Raw genomic sequence first — 15,570 nt, forward strand, 5'->3', positions numbered from 1 at the left:
AGCCAAAATCCCATGTTACATTTTGAAAATATAGATGAAGTTTAAACAAACTGGGGGCTTGTCTACACTTACCGGAGGATTGACGCTGCAGCAATTGATGCATCAGCGGTCAATTCAGTGAAGACCCATCGATGCTGTGTAGCTTAAATCGACTTTTCCCTTTAGTGTAGACAAGGCCTAAGATTCTGAGGCCTTGTCTACACTATGCATGAAAGTCGATCTAAGCTACACAATTTGAGTTACATTAATAGCGTAACTCAAGTTGACATAGCTTAGATCTACCTACCACAGAGTCTACACTATGCGATGTCAACTGGAAATACTCTCCTGTCGACTCCCCTTACTCTTCTTGATCCAGTGGAATACAGTAGTCAACGGGAGAGTGATCAACGGTCGATCTAGCAGGTCTTCACTAGACCTGCTAAATCAACCCCGGTGCATTGATTGCCGCAGCATCAATCCTCCAGTAAGCGTAGACAAGCCCTATAAAAGCATGAGTGAGTGAGTGGATTGTCCTTCCACCAATACCCTCCTCACTGTTCTCTGAGCAGGATCTGCAGAACAATGCACCCCCAGGCTGAGAGGTCACCCTCATCATATGAATCATTCAGAAAAGCGTTTGAATTTTCTCTCTTTGACGTGCAGGTGACCTTTGAGAGAAATGGAGGCCTGAGATGAGTAAAACGCCACTTTGGTGTTAAATTGGAGAATACACCAGTGCTACTACATCCTACACTGCAAGTAAAGGAGGAGACAGAAAATTGGTTGAATGCAACAAAAAGTCCCTGTTGATCCTGTTCAGAAAATTACAAAGGAATAAGGGCAAAGGGAGTAAGAGAAGACATCCACCCATCTGTGCATAGGTGAGTAAAGCCAATGATGCCTGTCCACTTGGCAGTTGGCGTCCTCTCTCTCAGATGCATGAATTTAAGACTAGATAAAGGAAGGTGATTACTCCAGGCTGGCTGGGAGCACTGGCAGTAGCAGAAGGCTCCTGCAAATACTGACTATGGCAACTGAGATATTGCAGGTGAGGAGGTGACAATGGACCCACTGAACAAGTACCAATGAAGCAGGCAGCTAATTCTTAGTCCTCTAGTGAGAGCAAAGGACTGTTTGCCTGGGTGGACTGCAGGAGAAGCTGCTGTCTACAGAAAGTTATGCTCTTCCTTCCACATCATTTACAAAGGGAATTCTCATGATTTAAAAAAAAAAAAATCCCCATATCAAACCCTTTCCTTCAGTCCAAGCACACACCTGCCTATTCTCAACTTATGATTGGCAGCATGCAGAATAAAGTAAAGATCTGTCATGTCTCAGAAGAAAAAGCATTTAGGCAGATGTTACAAAAATAATGTAAGTTCAACATGCATCCTATTGTCGCATATACTTAACCGTTCATCCTGTTCCCTATTATTTTCACATAAAATCTTGCATAAATCTCTGATAGATTTTTTTCATGTATGCTGTATCTCTCTGAAACATACAGGGAATAGGAGCCTCCTATACAATTAAACTATGAATAATTATAGAGTAAAAAAATGGAGGTGTATGGATACCAACCCATAAACATAAGCTATTTATTTTCTGTACAGGTGTTAAAAGGTATTTTGAAATTGCATAGAGGGCCAGACCGTGGCCCATCCTGCATGTCAACACAAGGCAGCAAAAGGGGGTGTAAGACTAGATTGTTGCCACTTATGCACAGGGAAAATGGATGCTCAATGAGACCTCCATGTCCCCACCTTTGCACAAGTGAGTGGAAAGTGGCAAGAGAGGATGGAGCCTGGACTCCGTACCCCAACATTCGTAGCAGTATAATTATGGCAGTGCTTTGGGGAGCAGATACTGCGACAAGCACAGACCTGTTGCAACGTACCACCTACTTAGAGCATAGCTCTACGTGATATTGTGACTCCCCAGGTCACCATCTCACTCCTGGGTTGCTCCAGAAACAGTGAAACAAATGCACTGCCTCTTCCAGGGGCAGAATCACAAACTGACTGCTTAGTCCAATGTTTATTTAATAAATATTGTGAAAGAAGCATTCCAGTTAGTTTAATTTATCTAACAACAGAGTCTTGGAAAGTTTAACAAAGTCCCATTTTGTTATGAAGGTTTCTTGACACAAGTACTGATTATTATAATGAGCTTTGATTGTAATTTCATCAGTTCATGTTTAATGTCATTGAGGTGTGTGTACTTTAAATCTTTTTAGTTTACTCTTTCAAATCTGTAACTATTGAAAATGTACTTGTGCTGACTTGTGAGATAGAAAGTAAATAATACTAATTGCAAAGTAACAATTCTGCATATTCAGATTCATCCATGCTTATAATCTAATGTGATTTTCTGAATCACAACCTAACTCACGTTATAATGACCCTCAGTCTGCAATCTAACTGCTGCCTAGTTTTATTTGGATTATTCATTTTTTAAATGAAGAGATGAGATACTCCTAAACATATTCCCTCAAGATGTCATGACCTTAAAATAGGGAAAGACAGAGATAAGAGAGATGATAATTTAATCCAGACAGAGTTTCTCACCTGAGAGCCTAAATCTCCCTTTTCCTTTGGCAGATGGGAACAGGCCAGTGTTGTACTCAGCAGAAAGTGCAAATGGGAAAACACAACTGTAGACATGTTTCCCGCTCTGAGAGCCCACAGAAATCCCTTTGTGTGAATTCCACGCAGTCTGAGATCATAATGAAGCAGTCAGAGGAGCAGTGAGACATGGCTGTATTAACTGCTCTCTGTGTGTTTTACTGGAATGCCCAGTTGAAAAAGGACTATGGCAGCTCCGGTCAGCACTGCTGACTGGGCCATTAGAAGTCCAATTGGAGGCACAGCAGGGCTAAGGCAGGCTCCCTTCCTGCCCTGGCTCCACATGGCTCCTGGAAGTTGCCGGCGCGTCCAGCTCCTAGGTGCAGGGATGGCCACGGGGGCTCCGCCTCAAGTGCCAGCTCTACAGCTCCCATTGGCCGGGAACTGGAGCCAATGGGAGCTGCGGGGGTAGTGCTTGCAGGCAAGGGCAGTGTGTGGAGCCTTCCTGGCTACCCCTGTGCCTATAAGCCAGATGACATCATTGCTTCCAGTAGCCACCTCAGGTAAGTGCCACCTGGAGCCCACATCCTGCATCCCCTCCCGTACACCAACTGCCTGCCCCAGCCCTGAGCCCCTTTGTGTATTCCCATCCCCTCTGCCCCAGCCTGCAGCCCCCTCCTGCACCCCAAACCCCTCATCCCTGGCCCCACCCCAGAGGCCATACCCCCAGCAGAAGCCCTCACCTCCCCCGCATCCCAATCCCCTGCCCGAGCCTGGAGCCCCCTCCTGCACCCTGAACCCCTGATTTCCGGCCCCACCCCAGAGCCTGTAACCCCTTGCCCCAGTCAGGTGTAAATGAGCAAATGAACGAGGGTGAGGAGAGCGAGCGACGGAGGGAGTGAGGGAAGGAATGAGTGGGATGCAGGGCCTCAGGAAAAAGGTGGGGCAGGGGGCGTTCAGTTTTCTGTAATCAATCAGAAAGTTGGCAACCCTAAGTTTTACACTCCTCTGAGAAGAGAACAGTGAATTCGGCTACAGTTCAGCAAAACACTTAAATACATCCTTAAGTCTCATTGACTTCAATGATGCCTGAGGAGGGAGAAAGGGGGAAAGAGAACCGACAGAAGCAAAACTCCCATGGGAGATGCTAGCAGAGGGAGGTAGGGGCCTGTCATCAGCATGAAAGGAAAGTCCATCACCAGAGATGGCATTGCTTAGACAGCCTTGTGTTTTCCCATAGGTCATGAGAAATTTTGAGGTATGTAAACTGTGTCCATGTCCCCACCCTGAGGATGCAAATGCCTCTCCCCTGGAGAAGACGACGGCCCCAACTCCATGAAGTGAACTCCTCTGAGTTTTTGAATGTTTCTCTCCCACACTCACCTTTGATGCTTCTCACTGGAGGGCAGCATTAGTCCCTTTTAAAGCTGCAGTTGAATATGAATTTTCCCCAGATTATATATAAAACCAAACTATGTTACCTAAACAATCCCACTGCTCAAATGTTATCATGTTGGATGGATTTATAAAATGAAGATGGGATAGTTATATGAGCAGAACTTAAAACTTTTTCATACACTGCCAAGCCCCTCCCTAGAAAGGGGCCTCACTTTACAAGACCTTTCTCAAATTTACCCCCAAAATGTCTTATATTTAAAAAAAAAAAATTAAAAACCTGAAACATAAGGCCTAAAACCTCAAGATTAGTGGTTTTCAAACTTTTTGTATTGGTGATCCCTTTCACACAGCAACTCTCTGAGCGTGATACCCCTTACCAATTAAAATGAGAGGGGGGTAATTTAACTTAATGGGGGCTCAGCGCTACCAGCCCCACGGAGCTGACAGCTCACGATGACATGTAACCACCTTGCAACCCCCTGAGGGGTCACGACCCCAGTTTGAGAACCCCTGCCCAAGATGTTTTGTATTGATATGTCATTTGCCCCCATTACCTACAACTGTTCTTATTACTTGCAGTTAACCATCTAGTTAGGGGGAGAGGAAAGAGGGGAGAAGAGGGGACTTAACTGGTACTATACACCTGTGAAACTGGAAATCTTTAAGTTGAAGATGGAGTCCATTATAGCTGTTGTACCCTAATCATACACAAAACATAATATATGAGGTTATGAAACTACTTCTGGTTTCACAGTCTGATATAGCATTTGTAAAATTCAATCCAACCTCAAACTTGGCATAAAAGTTCTCAGATCACAACCTTTGAAATTTGTTTTTATTGATTGAATTTAAAGTTATAGTTGTCAATAAAAAAGATCTGATTAGTTTAAGAAGTTTGTTTTCACTCACGTAATATAAAATAAAGGTCTGATTTGCATAGAACGTAGCCTGCACATTCAAAATCTTTGCAAAGGCCGTGTTTACATTAGATGCACTCCAGCTATCCTTTCGTGCTAATATACTTTCTTTACTCAGGAGTGACCAACATTGGACCCAGTAATTATGGACCATTGTGTTAGCCGAAAAGCTTTCAGCTTTCACTGTGATTACTCTCAACAGATGGCTTTCAAAAAAATCTGGCAAGTCTTAGGGCTTGGCTACACTAGAGAGTTGCAGCGCTGGTGAGGGGGTTACAGCGCTGCAACTTAGGATGTGGCCACACTTGCAAAGCACGGCCAGCGCTGCAACTCCCTGGTTGCAGCTCTGGCTGTACACCCGGTCGAGCCTCGGGTGTAGGGATTCCAGCGCTGGTGATCCAGCGCTGGTCAGCAAGTGTGGACGCCCACCAGGGGTCCGGGGTATAAGGAGATATCCCAGAATTCCTGTCCACAACAAACCGGAAGAAAGGGAGAGCTCGGAGTTCAGCCAAACTGCTTATTTAAAAAACAAACACAGCTCCTGTTTGCTGAGCGAGCTGAGACAGGCAGGGGAATTACTTTGGAATGTTCACAGCTGTTTGCTTGAAGAGAGAAACAGCACACTCACATGGCAGGGGGGGAGGGGGAAGTCCGTGTTCAGCAGTTGCTGATCTGGTCTGACGGGTATTTAGCAGTACATAATTTGCATTTAGTGAATGAGAGAGGAGTGCGGGAAGGGAGTTAGAACTTTTAAAATGATTGAAGGTAGGCATAGTCCTTAGAACTTGCAAGGCAGGGAGCTGAGAACAGTGTCAACTCCAAAAATCCATTCTGTCTGTCTCCTCCACGCTCCCTGTCACATTCCACCCCACCCCCCCTTTTGAAAAGCACGTTGCAGCCACTTGAATGCTGGGATAGCTGCCCACAATGCACCACTCCCAACAGCGCTGCAAGTGCTGCAAATGTGGCCACACTGCAGCGCTGGTAGCTGTCAGTGTGGCCACACTGCAGCGCTGACCCTACACAGCTGTACGAACACAGCTGTAACTACCAGCGCTGCAGCCATACCCTTAGCAATGCAAAACAATTAGTCTTAAGAATGATCCATACAGTAGATATATGAGCACAGAGATTTCTTTAATCACTTATTCTGAAGACAGGAGCTGGATTAAAAAGTCAGAAGTCTTCAAAAACCCCTTTCCTTATTAAGATCTTATGAACTCCTATTTGTTTTGTTCCCCATATACATCACCCATGTGGATTCATTTTTTTAAATTGCCTTGACCAACTCTTTCTGCGGGGTCCTCTTTCCTTTCCCATTTTCTATAGAAATCCCACTTGGCTCTGTTCTTGGCCTTCTCTCTTCCTTTACAACTTCAGAATGGGTGTCCTCATCTTCTTAAACAGCTTCAACTACCAGCTATATGTTTACTTTCCCACCCTTAAGCAACTTCTCTTCAAACAATCTCGAATCCTGGCGAATACCTCAGACATTTCCACTTGGATGTGGATGTCTCACTGTCAACTTAGGGTATGTCTACATCTACAATTTTACAGCGCTGGTTGTTACAGCTGTATTAGTACAGCTGTATAGGGCCAGCGCTGCAGAGTGGCCACACTTACAGCAGACCAGCTTCCCCGCGGTTTGCTCTCGCGTTCCCCGAACCCCCCTGCAAACCGCAGGGAAGGAGACCTGCTTGCTCGGGGGTTCGGGGAACGCGAGAGCAAACCGCACGGAAGGAGACCTGCTTGCACTGGGGTTCGGGGAACGCGAGAGCAAACCGGGGAAGGAGACCAGCTTCCCCGCGGTTTGCTCTCGCGTTCCCCGAACCCCCCTGCAAACCGCAGGGAAGGAGACCTGCTCGCTCGGGGGTTCGGGGAACGCGAGAGCAAACCGGGGAAGGAGACCAGCTTCCCCGCGGTTTGCTCTCGCGTTCCCCGAACCCCCCTGCAAACCGGAGGGAAGGAGACCTGCTTGCACGGGGGTTCGGGGAACGCGAGAGCAAACCGGGGAAGGAGACCTGCTTGATTACCAGAGAGGCTTCCTCAGGTATGCTGGGATACCTGCTTATTCCACGGAGGTCAAGAAAAGCACTGGTAAGTGTCTACACTTGATTACCAGCGCTGGATCACCAGCGCTGGATCCTCTACACCCGAGACAAAACGGGAGTACGGCCAGCGCTGCAAACAGGGAGTTGCAGCGCTACTGATGCCCTGCAGATATGTACACCTCCTAAGTTGCAGCGCTCTAACCCCCTCACCAGCGCTGCAACTTTGTGATGTAGACAAGCCCTTAGATATAACATGGACAGTCCTGAACTTCTTATCTTTCCTCCAAAGGCCTCCCTCATTCTCTGTATCTGCAGACAATACATCCCTCCTCTGTCATTCAGGCCTGCAATCTGGAGGGTGGGGGCTGTCTTTTACTCCTTCCCTTCCTCCCACCTTTCATATGCAGGATGCCTCCAAATCTGGCTGCTTCTTCCTAAGTAACATTTCTAAAATCCAAACTATTCTTTGTGCCCACACAGCAGGCCCACTAGTCCTGTTCATTAAATGTTTATTTTTACTGTAGGTGTACAAATGAAAACGTTTTGCAAATACTGGCCCTTATTTGCTTCTCACTTACATCAGTTTCAAGCCATTGTAATTCTATTGCCTTCAGCTGAGTCAATTTCTGTTGTAGTAGGTTAAATATAGATTTTTATAGATGAGTACAGAGATGTCTAGCAACTTACTCAAGTTCACACAATTAGTGACATAACTAGGAAAAGTGAATCTTCAAAAAGTGTAGGCAAAAATATTATTTGCCTTTCATTCCTCCTTTGGGGCCTGATTCAAACCCCACTGAAGTTAATGCAAAGATTACTAACAGATCAGACCTTAGACAAACACATTCTTGGATCACAGTCTCTCCTCGGTTCATGGCTTAAAGTCTCATGTAACTTCATAGACTGTACAAGACAGTACAGTCACTGTTCCATTTGGGACAAGTTCAGTGTTAACTTGAAAGAAGCAGGTATCATTTTCTTTTTAAATTTATGGGATACTGACAAATTGAATTTTTTTTTTTAAATCTCAGTTTCTGATAAACAGCATTTTAAAAAATAAGACCTGGAACTTGTTTTTTTTTTTTTTCAGGAATTTTAAAATCTAAACAGCCGTTTTGCTCTTCTGAATAGGTGTCTTTTAGCACAGGAAAAAACTGACTGTGAAACTGACTATACCCAAAATACTATCAAATGCGCAAAGTAAGCAACTAAAAATAAGTTTTCTCCTCCTACCTTCCTTTTATAATATTAGATGCAATTTGCAATTACTGTAGTTACAAAGACCTCAGGTAGAAGTGCGATTTTCAAGGTGACAGTGCTTCTTTAAACTGGTTGATTGGTGTTACCTCAGTTAAAACTTTATAATAACTGAGTAATTGAGATCATTCAAATGGTTCACTGAATCCAGTTTAGTCAGAAATGAATCTTAGCAATAGAAAATGAATTCTAGAAATGTACTGTTGCTGTTTGTACTTTTCTATACAGTGTTATCACAAAGAAAATTTCAGATAATTTCTTCTCTTTTCCATTTTGATTCAAATGCAGTATTATATTTTCAATTTTCTTTCATTATACTCAGATTTACCAACAGTTACACTATCTGTGCTACCATTCTTCCTATAATCCAATCTGTCAAAAAATACTGGCAGACATCACACCATAAACTGCACTGTACTTAGCACAATACAGCTCACCTTCCCTCCCCATATCATATGTCAAACAGGCTTTATAGGTTCTCAAGGCCAAGAACCACATGACTCCATCTAGACTAATATGAATCAAAATGCATGATCTAGAGTTGTCTATAAAATACTTAATTGTTCATAACTTGTGTTCCCAAATTGCAATCCATTTCCAAATGTTTTCTGGTTTATGTAATCATCATACATTTTACTGTCCCATTAAACAAATCAGTCAGATTACATAGTATATAAGACTTAATTAACTGACTGGGTCATGGATGGAGGAAAATAAGTAATGTACAAACTATGAGAGTGCAAACAAAAATCTCAGTTCTAATACCAGTATTTATAACTGCGCAGCTGTCTAAAGACTGATATTCCTTCCTGCTAAGGTACTGTTTGGCTTTGCTTACCAAATCCAACCTCTCTACCCCTTATCATAAATCAACAGGACCACATTCTGGTTCTCACTTGCCCCCAGTCATGCATATGCACAACATACTTGACTGATGTAATTGAACTCAGAGTTAATTTATGCATTGAAACAGCTTAGCTATGTGTGAAAAATGTCTGCTACCAGTATCCCTTCTCAGAGGCCTGACTTGATATGTTAAGGGTCCTCTAATTGTTGTTTTAACCTAAGGGAGCATTGTTCTTTTGCCAGTAGCTGTTAACGAAAGGGGACTGGCAATCTTCTTGCCCAGTTGAGTGTTAGATTTGTCACACATGATTTAGCACTTTAAGTAATTATAATAGGAAGTTGAAATGATAAATCATTCAAACATGGCCTCTTTTTGCTGATAGAATGCCCCTGAGCCCCACGCCAGCAGACCCTATCAATAAACTGTTGGCATCACTGCAAGCACCTTGACAGCATCATCCATTTTTTAATCCCTTTACCATTCGGCATCCTCCTTCAGCAGGTATAGACCGGTTACTGGATCAGCTCTACACTGGTGGAAAGCAAGCAAACTTCTTGCTTTGGGAAAAATAATTACCTACCTTTACACAGTTTCCAACATCTATTAATCGTTCTTCAGACTTGTAGGTGTGCGTGTGAGAGAGTGTGCACACATTTGTTCACGGTGGGAGGGCTTTTATATTTTTGGATGAACACGGCTTTTGTGAATTGTGAAGGATCTGAAAAGAGCAAAGACTAAGGACTATTTTTGCTTGGCTTTCTTCCCACCATTTCACTGAAAGACAATCACAGATGCTGAGAAAATAAATACAAATATATACCACTTAACTAGGCAGAGCTTTATCAGGATAGCTCCAGGGAACCAAATTAGCTTAATGATAGTAAATGGAAATGGTTTCTACTTAATCCAGATAATTGTAGCAAAAATTCCTCCTAACAGCCAATGCCAAAGAGTTAAATAGTGTTTGACCAGGTGTTAAATATAGGTGTGAAATGCTAAGCAACAGTCTTAACACAGAACATGCCAAGCAAAGATTTTTTTTTTGTAAAAAAAAGAGAGATCAAATAAAGATAGAATACCGTAATTATTATTCTTCCTCTTGTATTTTTATTCCACAAAAAGTTCTCCATTTTAAGTGGAAAACAGGATGGTGCTGTGGTTAAGACGGACGGTAGATAGTTAGTGGATCGGAGTTCTATTCCTGTCGTTGTCATACACTGGCTTTAGGCAAGTCACTTAACTTCTTTATGCCTCTGTTTTTCCTCATCTGTAAAATGCTAGGCGTTGGGGGGAGAGATTTGCCTAAGAAGACCACTGACCCCTAATTCATTAGTGCTTGTAAAACACTTTGAAATCATTGGACTGAAGGCGCTAGAAATGGACACAACATAATATTATTTAGGTCTTTTCAACTGATCAAGCAGTGGACTTTTTTTAAATGGATTCTTCTCTTCGAGCAAGATTATGTCTTAAAATGTATACACATGCCCAGTGGATGTTCTGATTTGCACCCAGAAAGAAATAGGTACAAATTCCAATATGCATGTAGGCATGTTGGCACAGGCAAAAGCATACTTGGACTTCTTAAAAAAACCTAGTCTGCAGCAGGAGAGCTGCCTAAGCAAAAAGCCAGGGTGTTTACGAGGTTCTCAATTAAGTGAATACATTCCAATTTTAATATTGATTTAGGCTTGCTAAGGGCTTAACACTCAACAACAGATGCTTTTTGGCATCATAATCTCTGATGGTCTCACATTCTAATACAGTGGTCCACAAACTTTTGTACTGGTGACCTCTTTCACATAACAAGCATCTGAGTATGACTCCTGTCATAAATTAAAACACACTTTTTTGTATATTTAACACCATTATAAATGCTGGAGGGGAAGCAGGGTTGGGAGTGGAGTCTGACAGTTCACAACCTCCCATATAATAACCTTGCGACCCCCTGAGGGGTCCCGACACCTAGTTTGAGAACCCCTGTTCTAATACAACAGCCACCAACTTGGCCGACACACTAGAACTAAAACCATGTGTTGCTCCAGAGTCTATAGATGGTGTTATAACAGACTCGTCTTCTTTGCAGATTAGACACAGGAGAATTTGGAACACAGACCCACTGATGGGTTATGCTAATACAAAATTTCTCTGATTCATTCGATTCCATGGATAATTTGTGCATAACAATACAGTGAGATTAATGTCAAAGTCTGGAGATGGATAAACTAAAAGTGCACTTGGCCTCAATTCCGAGCTGGTATTTGTATGTTCCCTTCCATGAAAATGAAGGGCAAACCTTTGAGGAAAAACAGGAAGAATCTCTAAGAAGTCAAAACTTAGATTTTCATCCTAGAATGCAAATTCTTCAGAGCAGGGACCAACTTTTCCTATGTGTTTTTACATTGCCTCACAAAATGGGGCCTTGATCCTGATACTGACCTCTGGATACTACTGCAATATAAATAAATGGTAATGGTCATAATGAGTTCATTAAGTGATATACTGTTGCTGTAGCAGTCACTGTGGAGGCATACAGCAGAAGCAGATGGGTATCTGGATTATGGAGGACAGTGGAAAGAAAAATGCCTCGGTCACTGGGGAAGTGCAATCCTACTGTGACTCCTACTAGATGCAGCACCTCCAACCACTGGGAACAGGGGATGGGGAAACCACAGCCATGCTGGTGTGGAGTAACTAGCTCTGCTGACGAAACTAATATCCTTCCACATTTTGCATTTAAGAAGGGCAAATATCAGGATTCTCCCTGCCCCGCTCTGTCTGTTGCTCTCTGTGCCCCCTCACCACTTTTCAGGCTCATACATGAGCCACTAGGGCTAGCCCAAAGGCTTTATCATAGGATATAGTCAGCTAACATCCATTATTACAGAATTATTAGAACAAGGTCCAGATTTAAGGAAATGCAACCAGTTTCTCTGCAGCCCCCAGAAAATATTGAGCACAGTTGAGAATCCAGGAAGGTTTTTATTACTGACAGCAGCAACAAAAGGATCTGAAGTCTAATACGAGTATGTTTAAAAAACGAAACACTAAAAATTTTATTTTAATCATCTGAGATTTAAAATATTATTTAAAAGACCTTGCACTCAAAAATAAATGTAATAAAATGAGTCTAGAAAATATCTATACATTTTAAAGGACCCTAGTTTGATATGAAGAGTGGTTTTCAAAGTACCCTGGATAACAAAGCTAAAGATAGAGTTAATGTAGAAACAGCAGGTGCTAAGTGCACATGCTTGTGCCCATACCATCAGCTAAAGGGGAGATCAATAAGCAACCAGAGCATTAAATTTCACATACTGTAACTGTCATGCCCATTACATAGTATTTGAACATCTTCACAGCATTACAAAATTGTTGGTTCTCGGCATTTTCTCTCTGAGGTAAATTTGAAATTATTTTCCATGGATTTCACTTGCCCAGTAGGGTTATAAAGCCAGGTGTCACAATTTTAGAAAAACATGCTTCACAGCTTTTCAGAGGCAGAAATCCTTGATAATTTATCTCATTTTTTATTTTATGTTTCGGATTCAGCGCTGACAGTTGAAATATTTATGTTTTTATAATTTATTATATTAATAAATTAATATTTGTTATGACCATCTAAAAAAACAATGTATTATCAAATTATATTGGGCATAGAGGAAGAGACCCACTCTTAACATGTTTGGGGCAGGCCAGGGTACGATTTTTGTGGTTCCACCTGCCCATCTAACACAAATACTCCACAATGCATATAGCCAGCCTAGGACTTTGAGGGGCCTTGTGAGATGATACTATGCAATACACCCAAAATTAACAGACTCATTTTGCTTTAAGGGGGGGGGGGGAGAATAGTTGGGAAACAGCCAGCATGTTAGGTCTCATTGGGCCTCTGCTGCAGAAGTGGAGCCCAGCTGCTTACTCCCTTCAATACTTGTGATTAAGCTGCCCTTGAAAAAAGGACATTACTTTTATTTTTTTTAATGGAAATAGATTCTAACTGAAATGTCTCTAAAATCAGAGGTGCCTTTGGCCCCAGACTTCACCAGTGGTACAGTTCTCAAAAAAAGGCTTTGAATGGCAACTTCATGACCATTGTTCCATAAAAAAAGGTCTTATGCAATGTGTCTGCACCTTCTAAACAAACAGGACAATCACTGCAAAGATCACGTATTTTCTAAACTAGTATGCATATAACATCTTTTCATATGAATGCTTTTCAGTGGTATACTAATTGATGGTTTGCAGGAAAAACAGGCACTTGGGGCCTGATCGAAAACCCTTTCAAGTTGATGGGAGCTTTTCCACTGATTTCAGAGGCCTTTGGATCAGGCTCTTGAGGCATAATTACAGAATTCATTTACAAATAAATCTATATAAAAAACCACCTATGTGAAAATGACATATGACTGTCAATATAGATATAACATGTTCGTCACCATTCATGCAAGTGTGTGAAAGTATTTGACCAGTCATTCACATACAGATTTATGTATATGTTACATGCATAGAAAAATGCTAAGTTTTATAAGCATCACAAGTATTTTTTTCACATAGGATATGTATTACACATTAGGTCTCAAATATCACATTGTGCCATATGCCAGGCCAAGAATATTGTGCACATCTACAATAAATGCTTCCCAATATATATATCATATTAGTTAATCTGTTCTTCTAATAAGTGTGAGATATATAAAGCATATGCTATTTAGAATGGATATCAGTTATATGTATATTTCTTCCATGTGGGCAGAGACAGTCATATTGACGACATATATCAAATGCCATCACTATGTTAGGGCAAGAGCAGTAACCTTCCAGTCCTGTTCTGAAGGCAGGTACTGAACCCTTATCTATTCTTTGGACCCATGGTCTGGTTCTATCTATCTGCAATTGGTAAACAGATAGATAGTGCTTACCAGCCTTTCTGAACATTGCATCTGTTTCCCCCCTTAACTCAGGAAGGCCTCTAGTTTAGCACATACCCTCTCCTCTGATTGAGCTGAAGAACCACATTCCACCACTGCCACTCTGCTGGGCTTTCACAGGTAAACACATACTTATCTATTTTTTGGTTTGTAAAAAGAGAAGCGGTATGATCTGGAGCAATGAGTGCAACAAAGAATGTCAGGAAGTCTGCAGATCTGATAGAGGTTCTACAACTGACTTACTGTGCCACCTTGGACAACTCATTTTTCCTCTGCTTTCCCATCTGTAAAATGGTGATGATGGCGCTTACCTACAATACCTAACTCAGAAGAGAGTTGTGAAATTCATGTTCATATATTGCATAGAACATACGCTGCTCTATTTTAATGCTAAATATAACTTATTGTGATTGGAAATAATTATTTAATTTCCCTTTACAAGCCTAGATGGTTTGAGATCCTAAAACACCATCATTGAATTTATAGTGCACTGAGAGGCAAAATACAATAGAGCATTGAACTATTAGGCAAGAGATATATCTTTTAAGACATTTGCTGTGTGCCAAACCAAGACATTCCATAATACAAAGGAATCACTCTTTAACAACTTGCTTAAGAATACATCTGTTGCACAACAAAGTTAGGCATTATTGCTTCTTAAAAGCATGCTGTTTTATTAATCACAATAAACCACCCTAGACACCTAGGAAGAAAAATTAAACATTTAACTCCCCATTTTCTGTTTTATTACTTGAATGTTTAAGGGCTTATAGGCAAGGGAGAACAGCACCACAGAAATGCAGTAGAGGTAGGAGCGATGGCCACTGAAGGGCAGAAGACACAGGGAGGTGTGAAAAGCCATTTTCTGAGAGATCTCTGGCCAGATGCACAGAGAAACTCCTCCATGATCTTACATCCCTCACTGCACCCCTAGTCCCATCAGAGGTAACATGACACACTAAAATCAGCAAAGAATCCTGTGGCACCTTATAGACTAACAGACGTATTGGAGCATGAGCTTTCGTCATGCATCTGACGAAGTGGGTATTCACCCACGAAAGCTCATGCTCCAATACATCTGTTAGTCTATAAGGTGCCACAGGACTCTTTTCTGCTTTTACAGATCCAGACTAACACGGTTACCCCTCTGATACAGTAACGGTAGTCCTTTTGCCATTAATGCAAAGGCCATTTCTGTGCTTTGTGCATAAGGGATCGCACAACATGAAAGGGAGGTAATGAGGGTCTGACCAGCATTTTGATCATACTTTCAGTACTTATTTAGATATACAGAAATTCCATCCTCAAGATGGGGAAACATGCTTAAGTCAACTGGTCCCTGACTCTTCCCTCCTCCTTCCCACTCTCAGAAATGCTGTATGGAGTTTCTGCAGATGACAAAGTGACAGGTTGACAGAGAAGGGATAGTTCCATCTTTTCCCACCACATTTTGTCCTATTTCACCAGGTTTTGCTCCCTACTGTGGAGCAAACTAAATTTTGTACTACTGTATATTTTAACTGTCAAATTTAATAAACAAACGAACACCAGGAAACAGCACTGGCTCACCTGAGTGTAGTTGAGAGCCATACTCCGAACAAAGTGAAAGCAGGGCAGCCACAA

General features: G+C 42.0%; 1 protein-coding gene and 1 long non-coding RNA gene across 11 annotated transcripts in view; one reads left to right on the forward strand and one right to left on the reverse strand.

The window, feature by feature from the left end:
* FTO (FTO alpha-ketoglutarate dependent dioxygenase) overlaps positions 1–15,570 on the reverse strand; it is a 335,810-nt gene that overhangs the window by 269,721 nt on the left and 50,519 nt on the right. The window lies entirely within an intron of this gene.
* LOC115660635 overlaps positions 1–15,570 on the forward strand; it is a 32,691-nt gene that overhangs the window by 7,575 nt on the left and 9,546 nt on the right. The window contains exon 2 of the long non-coding RNA XR_004002861.1: positions 646–863. This is a non-coding gene — a long non-coding RNA (uncharacterized LOC115660635). The remainder of the gene's footprint in view (positions 1–645; positions 864–15,570) is intronic.

This window comes from Gopherus evgoodei, chromosome 12 (assembly GCF_007399415.2).
Source record: "Gopherus evgoodei ecotype Sinaloan lineage chromosome 12, rGopEvg1_v1.p, whole genome shotgun sequence".
Taxonomy (NCBI): domain Eukaryota; kingdom Metazoa; phylum Chordata; order Testudines; family Testudinidae; genus Gopherus; species Gopherus evgoodei.